The sequence below is a fragment of the Phaseolus vulgaris genome, chromosome 7 (genome assembly GCF_000499845.2).
Source record: "Phaseolus vulgaris cultivar G19833 chromosome 7, P. vulgaris v2.0, whole genome shotgun sequence".
NCBI classification, from domain to species: Eukaryota; Viridiplantae; Streptophyta; class Magnoliopsida; order Fabales; family Fabaceae; genus Phaseolus; species Phaseolus vulgaris.
In genome coordinates, this window is record NC_023753.2 from 33,543,070 (window position 1) to 33,559,192 (window position 16,123).

General features: G+C 28.4%; 1 long non-coding RNA gene across 2 annotated transcripts; it reads left to right on the top strand.

The window, feature by feature from the left end:
• Positions 1-7,947: 7,947 nt before the first annotated feature.
• Positions 7,948-8,588, top strand: LOC137830198 (uncharacterized). Of its 2 annotated transcripts, none has more exons than XR_011084168.1 (2): positions 7,948-8,075; positions 8,312-8,588. It is a non-coding gene; the product is annotated as an uncharacterized lncRNA (long non-coding RNA). The 2 variants fall into 2 exon arrangements; XR_011084169.1 differs by having other exon boundaries at positions 7,961-8,154.
• The last annotated feature ends 7,535 nt before the right edge of the window (positions 8,589-16,123 follow it).

Sequence of the window (16,123 nt, forward strand, 5' to 3'; positions counted from 1 at the left end):
ATACGGGATCTTTTTCATAATTTAGATTATTAAAAATTATTTTGTATATACTTAAGCAAAATTAATAATTTTAAAAATCTTGTTTCAACAAACCTATCTTAATAAAAAAAATATTTTAGTTACAATTAATCCTACAAAACTAATGATTAAAATAGTTTAAGTTTTACATCATGCCTAACACATACATACGTCATCCAATAGTTCTTAGATCCTCTTTACAACCTTTCCCACTCTTTTTTGTTTTTTATTTGGTTTCTTCTTACTCTCCCCCTTTTCTCTTTTATTATTTCGTACTGGAGAGACAGTGTTGCAGGAGAGGATATATTTTGGTAGTTCTTTCATAAATACAGTGTTCTTGGAATAAATTCATTGTCTTTTTCATTATCTTTCAAAAAAAATTAATTTTTAATATATAAATATACCACCCACGTGATTGATTAATTAATGTACGTATGTAGTACACAAATTTTGACTACCAACAAATAAAGAAAAATAATGAATATTAACTTAAAGTTCAATCCATAAACTCATGTAAAATAATAAGCTCTAGGGTTAAGTGAGATTCTATTAATTATATATTTTTCGTAGAAATAAGTACTCAAATTTTGAAAAGGAGAGAAAAATGAAGGAGAAAGGATTGGATGAACGCAAAAGGGTTGTTTACGTAGAAAGTTGAAAAGATTGGGATAAAAGCAACACAAAGCAAGATGATGGGGTCCCTACTCTTCTCCATGCGCAAGTTGGAAGGGAATTTTTTATTATTATTAGGGCCAAATAACTTTTATAGTTAATCAATTGTTTTAGATTTTTATATTTGTGACATGAAACTGAGAAAAGAAAGATATTAAAAGTTTTGAAATGATTAAAGAATGATAAAAAATAAGTAATAAGGAGTACACAATATAAGTTAAACTGTTAGATATTAAAATAAAAAAATGGAGATTTTACCATTAATAAAATTGAAAGATTTTTTTTATCAATAAATAATAATAAATAGATAGAAATAAAGCATTGGTTGACAAAAAATAGAGTGCTAACATCATTTTTTACCTTACAGAACAAGTAAATCCAAAATGTGTGATAGGGAAAATGACTATACACATCACCTAAATTCATCTTCGTAACACTTGTAATGAACCAATAACTCTTATAACTGCCACAAGTCTGCAATTTTAGTTATAGACCATTCTCAAAATCTATATTGCATAAGAATAGTAGAATCTTTTTACGGTCCTATTTCAGTAATTGTATGTCATTTGGTGTTTAGGCCTACTCCATTTCTTTTCATATCCTTGATAGAGTTGTAAGTATTGTTGTTCATAGTTATGCCAAACTCCACTGCATCATAGAAGTAATCCACTTTCTTTCTTTATTTCATATGCACATGTACACACACCTTTACAACCTTTGTTTGCCAATCATGACATAGAGTGTTCTCGGATATACCAATTTGAATACGAGAAGGTCACTTTTGAATTTCTTCCTGTTATCCAAGACCAAGTCTTTAATTAACCTGCTACAAGCATTTTTCTTAGCATTGATTCTTTTATTTTTAAAAATAATTCCATTCATTTGTCTCCATATTTCTCATACAATAGATACCCACTTGCACCACCAAGCCCTCTTTCCTTCCCTACTTACCATCAAAAGTATAAACTGCCTAAGATGAGAATTTGGTAAATTATGATGTCCACTTGTCTCACGTATCCAATTATCACTCATATCCCAAACTGTCCTAGAAACTCTACAACTAAAGAAGAGATGGTTGACTAACTCGTCTAGTAAAAACTCATGAGTATCGTGAATGAAAGGTGGAAACAAATTAATGATAATGCTATCACTAATTTGTGTTTAATAATGACAAATGTGATTTTGTCGAGTGTTACAAAAAAAAGATAACTATGAAGAAAATTTAAGTACTATCATCAAATTATACAAAATTAAATTACTTAACAAAAGAATATTATTAAAAGTGAGTAGTCTACACTCTTTTAATGAATAATTTTATATCCAAGCCGATCATATTAACAATTCATATAATCTATTTATCCAATTTTAGGTGTAATCCATATACTCCATAATAAATTATCTTTGCTTCATTGACAATAAAAAACCTTACTTCTCAAATTGGTCAAATCTTTATTCAATCTAAAGTAAGTACCAAGATGCTAGTAAAAAAATTACTCCTTCATTAATAATAAATAAACTAAGCTCATGCATTATAAGAGATATAATGAGAATAATTTTATTATCTTGATATTATTCATGAATGACATGTTGGTGACATACTTCAACAAAAATCAAATCCAAAATTGACTAAAGAGTTTAATATAAAGCAGTTAAGACCTGCAAACAAAATTTTAGGAATGAAAATTTATTGAGACAAAAAGATTTGAATTTCTTAGAAAGGATGATGCCTCAAATACCATAAGCATGAATGATAGAAAGTCATATGTATATAACTCTCCGCAATTAAAAATAAAATGATAAATAAATACATAAAAGGATCTTCAAATGTTATATTAGGTTTTAGAGAATCGTAATATATTGTAAAGGATTATATTGATTTAGATTTTAAAGGTAATTAATTTTAATAAGAGAATAATAATTGTTAATTATAATTTTAACTGGGGAAGAAATAATAAATTGCTCATCTATTTTTTTAATCAGAAAAAATAAATAAAATAAAATGAGATAATTCAGAGTGTCCCAATCTTTATAAAAATATCAACAACAAGTTTTCTAACACACAATTAGCTAAAGATACACCAGATATTACAACACATTAACCATAATCCTACCAAAACAAAATATAGAATCTCAACCAAAAATCAACCAAAACAATTACATCACTCCTTAAAAAAACTACAGCCTCAACAGGACATAAAATTGGTGATCTAAGTTAAAAGATAATGTAGTTTTGTCTGCGAAGAGTGTGTATGTAATAGAAAAAACGTGTTTGAAAATTATGATGAATAGTTTGGAATTTGATGGAGCTTGTTTCTGGGGCAGGGTTTTTGATTTGTAAATTTGGAGTGTTACGGTGATTGAGGGATGTTTAGATAAAATAATTGGTAAATCATTGGTTTTGCACATAGAAGTATCAATCTGGGACTGTGTTTGATTGGGGTGGTTGCTGGTGGGATACGTTTGGGGAGCTCAATGTAGGGACAAAACAGAGAAATAAAATAATAAAAACTAATTTTGTCTTGTCGCGATACGTCACCGTCTTCTCTTACAACCCCAATATGCAGCAGCAGCAGCAACACCAGGTCCCCCAACCCTAGAATTGACCACTGTCACTGGTCCACGCTACCTATCCCATTTTCATGCCTTCTCATTTTCTATTTTTATTTTATTACTTATTTTTCTCTTGCCATTGCAATGCTGTTGTTGCATGCCACACCCACCCTGCATCGTAAAACCTAATCCTTCTTTTTTAAGGTGCCTCTTTTTTAATGTTTATATCCTTTCTTCTTCTCAGTTGCATGTGAGGATGCACCACAACCCCCATTATATTTTCAACTGTTATTTCCTTCCATATTGCAATCACAATTCTTTTTCTTCATACTTAATGTTACATACTTTATCATTCAAACCAAAAGATTTTTTTTTATCTTTTAATTATTAAAATGGATCTTTTAAAGGAAAATGTTTTGAGAATAGGTTGACAAGAGCTTTAGTTTTTGGTGTTGGGTAGGTACTACTTTATACAAATTTTCTTTTGGAGTATTAAAAAGAAATGAAAACAAATAGAATATTGGAAAAAATGGTAGGGTGTGGAAACCGTACCTTTGGTTGGTGTTATGATAAGTTACAGGACCTCCATTATTGGCGGGTCATAAGCTAAAAAAAATGGTTAATTGGTGGTATTAGTGGTTGCTCAAAGCCTCATGATTCATGTATATTTGATATAAGATTTGTTACCCCACCTAACCGTTACTTTTCCTCGCAAAATGACCCTCTTAGAGTGCTCAAATATCCTTTTTGATGACCCAATTTAAAAAATAATGAACCAAATCTTTATTCTTTTTCCCTCTCAATCTGTGGGAACAACACTTTCTAGAAGATTGACATAATTTAAGGCAAGAGAAGCTCCGGCATTTAGCTAAATCCTACTCCTGAGAGTTCCCATGAAGCTTCCGCGTTCCATTTTGTTTCCTTTTTCTTTTGTAAGAAACAACATTTTTAACCATTTATTTAACTAACACTGCCTTTATTCCCATCATTCAAATTCAACCCCCATCTCAAGGGGAGAATATATAAAATATATTTTCCTTGGCAAAGAGTAACACCTTGCTCTCTGACTCATGTATAAGAGACAAACATCCATAATACTTTAATACTATATCACTAGTTTTCTCCTTTCAATATCCTATCAATTCATCCACACCTTTCACTCTCTTCTTTCGGCTACCCAAAATTTTATTTTCTAACTATCTTCACTTTTACAAAGAAAAATATATATTTTTTTATCAATAATAAAAATTGAATAAATAAAAATATTTATGAGGGACTACAATTTTTTATCAAAGTTTGTGAAGACTTAGTTGTGTTAGACCTAATTAATATTTTTTACTTGTCTTTTCTTGATGTTTATACGAGAGAAACACTGACATTGGAATAGTTTTCGTAGGTCAATGGTGCCTACCGACACCTTCAGTAATCTGGGAATTTTTTTAGCAGAAATTTCTAATCCAAAACGATATGTTACAATTCCTACACTAATGAACTCACATGTCATTTCATTTTCTGTTCATTAGTTTTTGTTGGGCAAAAATTCATAATAATAACAATAATAATAAAAGTATTAATATAAGCAGACATAGTAATACTAATATAAGTTGTACCGTAAATGAATATTTTCCATTTTTACCTTGGTGGTGAGATGAGCTGGCAATTTGATTGGTTTGACATAGTATTATTATTATTATTATCGATGGGCATTAAAGTTAATGGTTGTGTGAGTCCCACTTGAAATGCGGAATGGCATTGGAAATGTTCCAAATCCATGGCTTTTAGTGATAAAGATTAGATAAAACCAACATGGATCATGAGAAAGAGTGATCATGTGACTTTGTCAACACCTAAATTTGTTAAGTCTACCTTCAGTTTTATTCACCTCACCATCCAACACTTCTCTCTTAAAAAATAATAATTAATATTTTTATTATATTTTACATTTCCCTTTTGGAAAAAACACTTTTAGGTGGAGCTCTGGACCTACCAATTCTTACCACAAATGCCCCATGCTTTGAAAATACAAATCTTAATATTTATAATCTAATCTCAATCACAAATCACAACTACCACCTATAACATAGCTCCTAGCTGCTAAAGCAATACTTTCTGCTACATTTCTCAACCTATCTCTCCATTTAAACATCAAATAACAAGCAAACATCTTCTTCTTTGAGCTCTGTAACATCATGGTTTTTCCTTTCCATAATGAAGATATCATCAGGCCCAAGCCATTGCTTCCTCCATCCATTGATTCTAGAGCTGCACCCAATCAACTTTTTGAAATTCCAAAAAATAAAATCCCGAAACATATTATAGAGAAGAGATTCTGGAAAACTACAAAGGACATTTTGGTTATTTCGGATGATTGGATGTGGGTCCAAATTTGTTGGTGCAGAACGCAATTACCTACAATTCGCTACCAAAAAAATTCCTGAAAAAAACCATACAGAAACAGACTCAAGCCTGGTCCTTTACACAATGGCAATTACTTCTTGCACCATATCAATGCACCCAATTTCAGTATGAAAAGATAAAAAGGCTCTTAAATAAAATGGGATACATATAAAATATATTATGGACCTCCTTTTCCATAATATATTTTTGGATTTTTTTCTGAAATGAATTTTTTGTATTGCGAATTTTTTTATCCAGAATGAGAGTTTTATTCTTATTTCTGGATTTTTATTTTCATATCATAATAATCTTTTTCGTATCTTTTTTTTTTCAGAATGTATTAATTTCAATTCTAGATTTTCATTCCAGAATAAAAGCCACTTTTAGAAATTTAAAACTATGTAAGGTGCAGGTTGAAAAAGATTGGGTGTAGGAAGAAAATAAAACTCTACACAAGGCCCGGTAAATCTCAAACAAGGGGAATTAAATTCAGACTAGTTTTGGATCTCTTTAATGACTGTTTCTTCCTGCACTTCCATAAATTCTTCTCTCACCTCCATAAATATTGGTATTTCAAAAATGTCCTCTATAATATTCTAGATTATATAATCTGGAAGTTTTTTTCCAAATTTGTAACTAGCTTCCGGATTATGTAATCTGTAAGCCTTTTTTCAGATGTAAGATTAGTTTCCGGATTACATAATTTGAATTTTTTTTTCAATATGATATTAGCTTTTTGATTAGGTAATCAAGAAGTCTTTTTTTCAAATGCATGTCCGGATTACATAATCTGGAAGCTACTACCAAATTGAAACTTTCAGATTATATAATCTGAAATACCATTTCGTAAAAATATATTTTGGATTACATAATCTATAAGCTATTTCCGAATTCAAGATTAACTTCCAGATTATATAATCCAAAATATGAAGGTGACACAAGAAGGATAAAAAGTAATTTTCATGTTTTGTATAGGATGACAGAAGAACATATGAAGATGCAAGAAAGAATGATAAAATGTTATTTTCATGTTTTGTATGCGGTTACTGTAGAACATATCAAAATGCAGAAAGAAACAGTTATCTTTTATACAAGGTCAAACAGAAGCCAAACCGAGTCCATACCCAGATGCCCAAACAATGAACTGCCTAAGCTGGCTTTAGCTGACCTCACTCTCATAATTACTAACTGTAACCCCACTACTAACAAAAAAAAAACTAAATACCCTCCTTTGATACACCGCACCACTGCTGCCGCAAGCATTGTCACTACTGTTGCTACCACCACTACAGAAGACGAAGAGAGGAAGAACGTAAGAGATGAAGAAGAAGAGAGAGAACACGTGAGAAAAAAAATCATGCTGAAAAACTTATTCGAAAAATATTATATACTTTTCAGAAAGTTTGTTCAAGAAATCTTGTTTTGAAAAACTTGTTCCTGAATCTAGAAAAATATTCAAAATATAATGTATTATTCTAAATTACATAATCTGAAATATTTATGAGAATATATGGAAGTAAGTTCGAATTGTTCAATCTTAAAAACTAGTAAATTTTTTAATTAATTCTAAATTGTGTGGTATTTTTATATTATAAAATCTAAAATATAATTTTAAAATAAAATGGTTTTTTACCTTACCTCTGATGATGTTACGAAAAGTTATGGAGGTTGTGGAAGACAGACCCGTATTTATGAAAAATCTCTAACTCACTTAAAACATAAATCCTTGACACATATTATCTGAAGATATACTTTTAAATAAAACAACATGGTCTACATCTTACTATTTTAGGAGATATTATCTGAGTATTTTTATTCAAAATATCTGTAATGGCATGATAAAAAATCATCATTAATACATAATTGGAGCCGTTGCAGTCTTGCAGGAGCACCATGGCCCAGCGTCACTGTCCTGTCTCGTCACTGTAGAGTGATACACCTTTAACTTACCGTTAACAACACACAAAAATAAGTCTTATTTCATTTTCTTGAATGACATATATTACACCGTAAATACATTTATTGTAATATTTAAGTTATTAACTTATTTTTTATTTATAGATAACAAAATAGAAAGATAGTAATAAATTTATTTTTTACGAAGCGGTCTTGCTATGCAAAAAATATAAGAAAAAAATGATGATTTAACAATTCTGAAAATTATATACAATTGATAGGTTTAGATATAAATATATATAATAAATAAATTTATAATTAAATAATATAAAAAATTATTAAAATAATATATTAGAGATTGTAATGTATTGTATAAAAATTCTGAATTTTTAATATATCATTATCGAAAAATATATTTGTGTGTGCACATTCCATGACCCGCAACGGCATAAAAAAAGATGACGTCATTGGCGAGGAAGGATCCAACGGCCACAATGAAGTATTTGTGGCGTGATAGCCGCTAGAAGCTTCCAGGTGTAACGGTCAGTCCTTCCCACGCCATTCAAATAATGATACTGCTTCTGTATGAGATGAGAGAGAGAGTGCAGAGGCAAATTGCAGGTTTGTGCGTGAATCTGACGAAATTTCTCTATTATCTGCGTTCTACTTCTGCGTTAGATTCACGCACAAACTTGTCATTTTCCTTTTCTTTGTTAACTTCCATTTCCTAATCTTGGTTTTTGCATTCGACTTCTGATTCGATTTTCTATGTTTACAGCTACTCAGACGATGATGTCGAAGCTGGATATCTGGTGGTGGCGCTACGGTATGACATCTTTCAATTCGCCCTGTTTATTTTGCTAGGTTTAAAAATGCTTTTGATAATTAATTTTGATTTTACATTCTTATGTGGAGTTTTTGTTGTATGTCAAGAAACTCACGTGGAATACAACTGGTAAGTAAGTCTTTAGGAATAGTGACCTCTAAGAAAATCTATTCTGATTTTCTTAATTTATTAAATTTTAATATAAATTTGTTATTGGATTGGGAGTTTATTTATTTTACTTTCAAATTTTTATATCTTTTTGCGTTCTCGTTTTTTCTTTAGCGTTTGGGTCTATTGATTTATTCAAATTTTTATTCCATTCTTCGTTCGATTGATTTATTTTATTTTTGTATCAATAAAATCCGTCACATTGATTTCTTTTGTTCATGCTTTATTTTGGATTAATTAGGTTTATACCTAAATATCATAATCTTTTATATTAATATAAAAGTCATGTTCTTATAAAAAAGTAAATATATCATGTTCTTATAATAAAGTAAATACATGAATTGGATCCTTAGTTGATTAATTTTATTAGAAATAGCTTCCGAATTATTGAGAGATATATCTAGTTAATCGTATAATTATCTGTTATTAAATTATGTTATTTTGCTGTAATTGAATAATATAATAGAGATAGTATTGAAGATAATTGAGTTGTTAGGTGTTATTTTTTTTTATTGTTATGTAACTAATTTTGTTAATAGTAATTTATCGAAGTTATATGATAAGATTTGAGTATCTTAAATGTTGATAAGTATAAAAGTATCCTAAGATTATGTTCTGATTATTAAAATATATTGTTTGATTTATATAATCTAATGAGAATGAGTATTTTTTTTTTTTGTTTAACTTAATGCTACAGTCTAGTATAGAAAAATTTAGTAAAATACAAAAATGTCTACATTTATTATTAAGTTTTGCATGGTAATTATTGCTCGTGATATTGTTATTTATGAGTAATATTTGTTTGGGTTAACAATAGTTTTTGTTTATATTACATCAAAGCATTTCAAAAATGTTTTTGTAGTAAAGTTTTGCATTGCGATTGTTGCTTGTGATATTCGTAAGTAATTGACTTATGTGAATAACCCAATTTGAATATTAAATGCCAACTTTGATAACTTTGATATTGCAAAATTTTAAAACTGAAGAACTCGATTCATTATTCAATATTATGTTATGTATAGGCAATGTTATCAGATGTTTATTATGGTTCATAATGGAATATAGTTGGTTGCTTCTTCTTTCTTAAATATAGTTTGATGTTATTGCTTGATGCTTAACATAACTTCATAATTATGCTTTTTAATATAACTTGTTGTGTGATATCTAATATAATTGGTTTGTTTTTATTTTAATATAGGTTGATGTTATTGCGCAATTAATAACATAACTTATTACTTATACTCTTTACTTAATTATTCCATGAACAAGATAATTTGTTGCTTATGTTTTGAATATATGTTTATTATGGCTTGTTCGAATTATAGTGAAGTTTGGTGCATACACTTTATAAAATGCGATGCTTTGGAGATAACAAAATTATACTGAAGTTTGATGATTTGTGGTCAATTCCCTTTATTATTAGAAAAGTTCTTTGTATTCGATGAAACATAGCGTTTTCTTTTTTAACAAATATAGTATGATAGTTTATTTATAAAGAATTATTTAAGGCACAAGGTTGAGTTAAAAATACTCAGGGTACAATCAAGTCGAACCCCCGGGGACCGTGATGCATCTTGGGTTAATATATAGTGCGACTTGTAAGATATAGTAGGTTATATGGGATTGACCCGTTTTCTCCCCCAATCGAGATATTCTCTCTTTCCCCCTCCTTAAGTTATGCAGTCGAGATACAGTTGATTGATTAGAAGTTGAGTTGCTCTCAAGCTATAGACATTTTTAAGGTTGAAGTAACTAGTGCAGAAAAACTCTTAGATAGCAGTTTTGCAAATATAATCGCACATAGCCTATATACTATTAACTTATAGACATCGATTCAAAATCATAGTGTATTAGGCATATCTATGGTTGTTTTGATTAACCATCGACTATAGTTTATTTTGATCAACCATCGACTATAGTTTACATCAAATATGGTCAAAGTATATCCAGAGAAGGGTATAAATGACGTTTTATGTACAAACCATAGTCTATACCCTCTCTCTAGGACCTTTATTTTTTCCAAAAACTTAAAAGTATTTTTCAATCAAATGTAATAATCAAAATCTTGATAAATAAGCATTAAGAATAAAATGATAATATCAATGATTAATCAAGAACAAAATATTATATTTAAATATCATCTCAATAGAACAGATTACTCTCAATCCCAAATGATAAAATTAGTCACTCAAGTTGGCTATTACAAGCATGGAAAGCAAGAAAAGAAGATATAGGATGTTTGTTAGGATGTTTGTCCTTGACGTTTGCCTCCTAAGATTTTTTAACACATTCTAGGATTGTGTCTCACGCCTCATATTTAACCTAGTTGAGTTTTGACTAAGTGACTTCTCGCTTGGGTATGATTGGGCTCGCCTAGGCGAGTTGGACGAAAAAAAACCCAACTTCTCTGGAGTGATCTTGCTTTGACGAGATTGGGCTCGCTTGGGCAAGTTCCTCTAAATATAACAATCAACTCCATCACTCTCTTCTACCATTAAATCTAATAAATTCATTTAGAACATCTACAATATAGCAATCAAGTCCACCATTATTCACGAAGAACATTATTCAATTGTTGTAAAGGAAAAAGGATCCACAATACATGATGAGAGATGCATCATCAACTCTATTATAGTATAGGTTAGGATAGTCTTGTCCTCAATATTTTGGTGTGTCTGGGTTTCTTTAATATCAACTACAATAGGGATACCTGCAAAAAGATTTTCGACATTCGAGTTAGTATTCAATAATTAGTGATTGGGGATAATAAATCTTATTAAATGTGTATTTTGGCTTGACAATGGTTAATTTATTTATAGAGATGTGTTGGACATCTAAATTAACACAGATATTACTATTTTAGTTTATTAAGAAGTATAACTCAACCTTATAAAACTTAACTTATAAAACGAGGTTTGCATCCTTTATATACTATGAAATGTCCTTATTTCTAGTTTATGTGTGATCTCCAACACATTATCATTTCGTTGAAACCTATTGTGTGTGAGACTATATAATGAGTGAATTGATAGTTGTCTGGATGACTTGCTAAGTCCAACAAACTCTCGTTAGTATAAATTTTATATAACTTTGATACAATATTAAAAAATAACTTTAAACTTAATTCAATCTTATGAAACGAGATTTACTATCTTTATCACTAATCGATGAACAACCTCACATAGTTTGAAATCAAAGATAAATGATCTCTAAAACGGTTATGTTTAAGAGATCTTTCTTTTAAGTTTTCGAGATGTGTTTAGTCTTCTTAATGGAGGTAATAGTTAGGTGTATGTCTATACTATCTCGAGTATATCTATACTGTTTTAGACTATATCTCGATCATATGCAATATGCGGTACAAACTCCCTAAACAACTTGACCATATGCAATACTGCAGTACAAACCCAATAAGGATTAATATAATTAAGTTATCTGATGACAATGATAATTTTTAAATCATTACATTCTGTAAGCCTTTTTAACTAGACGAAACAAAGCATTCATAACGAGGAAATGTCTTGCGCACTTAAGGGCTTAGAAACAGATCGAGCGAATAAAAACATTGGAAAGTGCTATAACAAAACAAAATATATTACTATATTCAAAACGCAAAAGAAGCAAAATGTTTTAATTTACGACAATCAAAATTATTGTACTAAAAAACACGCACATGCATGTCCTCGTGATGTGTTTCAAATATCAAGACCACATCGTAATAAAGATGAACGTTCAATTAATTTTACTTTTGCATAACTTATCTCAACATTTCTTTTTTCTTTTTGTTTTTAATGTTATACACACTTAACATAATGGAAGTCATTCATTCAAAGAATAGTTATGTTATTTTATTATCTTATGCAAACTTCACACTTACAATTATTTATTTTACTATCTTATTCAAAGTTTACTTTTACTAATTCTTTTATTGCCTCTTTCATTAATTAGGGTCCATCACGTTCCACTTATTTTAAAGAAATTATGTTTTATAGTATATAAATCCCTGAAAGTGCTTTTTAAAAGATAAAGCATTTTTAAATAAAATATTAATTGTTCCCACCAAGTTACAGGTATCAGTTGTTTCGATTTATTTGAATTGGCTTGTGTTGGGTTATATCAGTTCAAGTGTAGTTTGGTGGTTAAAATAGGATAAATCTCATATTGATAACACGAGTAATCAAGAGTCACATTAAAAGATAATTTATCTATTTATTGATGTAAAATTTCAATTTAATTGAAAAGCAATACCAAAAAAAAAATAAGAAATTTTATTCAAGTTTAATCTAAGGTCCATTAAATTATTGGTCTAAACTATCTTTATATAGGACGCTAAAACTATTCCATTAGCTACAAAATACTTATACAAAATACTTATCTAATAAAGTGTAAAAATATTAAATTTAAACAATCCCCTTAATTTCAATGATATACTTAATCAACTTATATTAAAACCCTGCATTAATTTAGATTAAAGGTTTAAAATTAGTTATTACATTAGTAGACGCATAATTTTGTAAAAACAACATATAGGTAAACTTTAAAATGAGATATTTAATAACTTTAGTAATTCATTACGGTAATTGGGCTTGGTAACTCAAGTTTTGTGTGACAATTCTGGTTAGTTAGATACTTGGGAGTTTTTTTTTTTTTTTTGTATTAATTACCATACTTCTCACAATTTCTTTTACAAAAATATTTTACTCACCTTCCTCGTTCATCAATATTTTTGGCATGTCTACTTATCATTCATCACTACAACAAAAATTATTAAATATGTTTTTTATACTTACAGTTTTCCTTAGTTTGATTTGAATATAGTTTTGTTTTTTGTTAATATAGTTTTATTAGGTAAAAGTTTTTAATCTTTCTAGCTTATGGAAGATACCTATTTTGACACATTGCGTATAAAAAAGTTTAAATTGAAAGTACAATTTTAAAATTACAAGAACTAAATGTTTTTGTTATCAAGTACATGAACCAGAATTAAATTAAAGTAGACTGCAGGGATGAAAATATGTTTAAATTCATTCATATAATTTAAAAAATACAAATTAGTATGACTTTATATGAACTTTTTGGGAAGTTTAAATAGACTACTTTGCATGATAATAGTAATAATAAATGTTTTATACGTCATTTCTATGCGATAGGAATAAATTTATTAAAATGAATATTTACATATTTCGTTAATAATACGTCTTAGCGATGGAATGTACATAAGGAATTGGTGTTGCTATAAAAGAGGAGAATAAGTTGAGTAGTGTGGGTAGTACAATTTGATAGTACGTTAATCTATTACTTTTTTTAAAAGTGTACGACAAAATGCATTATAAAAGTCGTGCTATTCACGGGTGTTGGTTTAGCCACGTGAATTAGGTTTTTATTCTGTTTAATATTTGATTGTATTTTTTATTTACAGAATTACTATAAATATATAATGAGCTTATAACTTTTTTTTTTTTTATAAATGCGACCTTCTGAATCTACTAAAATTGGTAGTTAATTAAACTTCTAATATTTTAAAAAAATTATAATTGAATCGTGGAATTCTTACAATAAATTTTTATTATGTTATTATTAATTATATTACAAATTTATTTTTTTTTCTTCTTCATTTTAATATTTATTGTCCAAATGGTTGTATAAAAAGCATTTTTATTTTATAAATTTGGTATTTATAAGAACATTCCTTGAGCGGGAGGAAAACTGGAGTGAGTTAATATTGGAGTCTCAGAATTTGGTGAGCTAGCAAGGAATAATAACTTTGGGAGACTTTGTAAGAGAAAATATAAAGGTTTTTTTTTTTTATTAAACTAGGGTACTTCAATGTAAGATTTGTTTATGTTTGATTTTTTTTAAATTTTGATTTTTTTAATTTTTTAAACTAGTTTTTTCAAATTTCTTTAATAAAAATTGAATATTAATTTTTTATTTTGTTTTTTGAATTAACTTATTGGTTTTTTTATTTAAAGATATTTATTATGAAAAATTAAGAAAATACATATTTTTTTTAATAGTATGATTTACTAATTAAACTGACGATGTTAACCGAATGCTATTTAAGATATATTAAATAAAAAGTAAACAAATAATTTAAATAAAAACATCACTTTCACATGGAATATATAAATAAATTTTATTTTCAATATGAATTTTTTTTCTTATTGTGACATTTGTTTTGATAATAAAAATAATTTTTTTATTTATAATTTGTTTATTCATTTCATTACGTACATGAGTGTAATTGGTTGTCTTAATTATTTATTACTCATGTGAGAGAGTTAAAAATGAAATTTAATTCTCTATAAAATTACTAATAATTCTTATTTTGAATTAGTTGAAACTGAACTTCACAAGTTTGTAAATGTTATGTAAATTGTGATATGGGTCAATATATGTCAGTAGCTATAAATGGTAAGAATAACACAACAATGACATGAGGATAAGGTAGTCGTAAAACTTTAAACTCTTCATAGTCACATCACTAGTCATCTAATTTAATTGTCTATGATATTGGTCATCGATCATATTGTGGAGTTGTTATCTATTGAACATCGAACTCAAAATTTTCTCTATTATATCGTTGGACATGACACATGATTGATTTTTATTCATTTTCCCTTACTACGATAATGATTTCTTCATGGTATTGATGCACTGGTCGTAACATACACTCTATGTTAATGCTTTGTTCTACAAATCACAAATTAACTCTTTTAAAGATTGACTTAACAAGGGAATAAATGATTTAGGAACATGCTCCCTTTGAAAGGGAGTTCATGCATTCAACTAAATTAGTTGTCATACCTTTTGCACCACATCACATGCAATGATATATTGAACACATTGTCCAATACATATCACATTAACAACCAGAATACGATAACGATGTACATGTAAATTCAGATACATTTAATAATCTTTTTTCATTCACAGTCAATTAACAATATTTTTTGCAACAACAAGACACATTGCAGGAGACACAACAACCTCAGTCAACAAAATTCTATCAACATGTTGATTCTTCTCCGTACATTTCCTAGCCTTTACAACACCATGTTTATCAATCTAATTTTCAACCATCTTCAATATTTAGATATATGGATCCTCATCATAACGTGCCTACACCATCTTCTTACCAACAAGTTCCATACAACTATAGTATATTTTCATCTCAACCAAATTCTTTTTTCTTCCACATCAAATATGATTGAGTCTTCTACAGTGACACCACCCTTAACATGCAATTTGATGCCATTTGCGGATTGTTATAAACTCACAATGTATTTACATAAGTCTGATCATGGAACTAAAGATAACGAAAATACGAAAGGAATTGATGTACGATTATACAATGATGATAAAATACGAAACACTAATTTATCTACAAAAATTCATATACAATAAATATCTACATAAAAAATTAGAAAACCAAGTTATTAGAGAAACTCTTACAAATAAATATTTCTTTAACATTAATTACTTGTTACTCTTCTAAATTATTTTATACTTTATTTAAATTATTTTATACTTTATTTAAATTATTTTGTATATGATTCTTTACATTATCATTTAGTTTCAACCAAAGTCTTTTAT